Source organism: Lupinus angustifolius, chromosome LG01, assembly GCF_001865875.1.
Source record: "Lupinus angustifolius cultivar Tanjil chromosome LG01, LupAngTanjil_v1.0, whole genome shotgun sequence".
Classification (NCBI taxonomy): domain Eukaryota; kingdom Viridiplantae; phylum Streptophyta; class Magnoliopsida; order Fabales; family Fabaceae; genus Lupinus; species Lupinus angustifolius.
Genome location: NC_032009.1, coordinates 16083067 through 16084671, shown reverse-complemented (window position 1 = coordinate 16084671; position 1605 = coordinate 16083067).

The following is a 1605-nucleotide window of genomic DNA, read 5'->3' as shown; positions in this document are numbered from 1 at the left end:
AATTACCAATTCCTTGGATAATCGGATGATTAACTAGCATTAAAATCAAATGTAAAAGCAATTCCTACGTCATTGTCCACCCCTAGATCAATTATGTAGCAAGAAAGATAATCCAGATCCGGTATCAAGTTTAACTTCCAGTTAAACTTGAACCTTAAATCATGAATTCAGTAGCTAATTGAAATCAAGCAATAAAGAATGGATAAACTTTCCAAAATCAAACAACATTAATATAGAATTGAATCCAGGAGTACAAAAGGTAAGAAGATTACATTTCGATTCCCAACTACGAAGAACTAGCCACTCATCCTTGCCATTACAACACTCTGATCATGAGAAATACAAGAAATTCTGGATCTAAAGTCGTTCCCATGACTTCTCCCTTCCTGTCTACTATTTCTCTCCCTAAAATCGTGTGAAAAAGCTTGGAAAATGGTTGGATAACCCACCTCTGCTTTTCGTAACCGCCTATATTTGTTCCAGACTTCTGGTCTCTCGCTCAAGCTAGAGATTCTCGCTCAAGCAAGAGAGTAAATTTCAGCATTAAAAAATATTCTCGCTTGAGTGAGAGAAGTTGCATTTCCATGCCTGAACACCTCGCCCGTGCGAGGTTCCCTCGCTTGGGCGAGGGAGAAACAGTAAGCATGAGGTTTTTTGTCTTGAAATAGCGCCCGAGTGAGGCTCCCTCGCTTGGGCGAGGAGTACCAGTGTTTTCTAGTGATTTTCCTCTGAATTATGGCTTGAGCGACCATTACCTCGCTTGGGCGAGGCTAGTTCTGTCAAAAATATATTCTTTTCTCTTTTTCCTCCTTTTTTCATCATTTCTTACCTGCAAACGACAATAATTACTTAAATTCATAAACAATACAAGATTGCTAGATTATTGGGAATTATATGCAATTATATCATAAATCCACACAAAGTGCCCCAAAATCATACACATTTCATTAACATTTTGGCACTTAACACTTGTCCACCGAAGGTTAAGTCCAGTACTCTTGCAGCACAAGAGATTTTCCACTAAATATTATGGGTTATAATTACAATATCTCACCCCGAGACTTCTATGTACCCTACACACTCACTAATACTTATCACATTGGAAAACACATTTCCAAGTAACTCTATCCCCTTTCTTATCACACCCCGTGAAAGAAAGTATTCTACAATAATAATGAAGAATGTTCAACAATGACGGAATTGCCTTTACAAGTATGAAAATGATGTAACTTGCAATCCAATCAAATCTTTTGTATACTTAGTAATAATGCTCTTTATAAGTTTGTAACTTGAAACACTTTCACTTTAAGCAACTTCAGAAAAATCAACTTTGAAAGTTTTAAGAACTTGTTGCCAAAAGTGCAAAAAATAATTTCAGAATATGTGTAAGAGTTTTTGAAATTTGTATGAGAGTTGTGTATATGTTGTGTGTTGTGATTGTGAGTTTTAATGCCTTTATATAGGCTTTCTAATCAGCCAAAATGTCACTTTGAAAGGGTGGGAATTGATTTCAATGAAACCATGTCTTTTGGGTTGAAACTCATTCACTTTGAATTTGAAAATCTGATGCAACATCTCTTAGTAACCGATTAGAACATTGAGTAA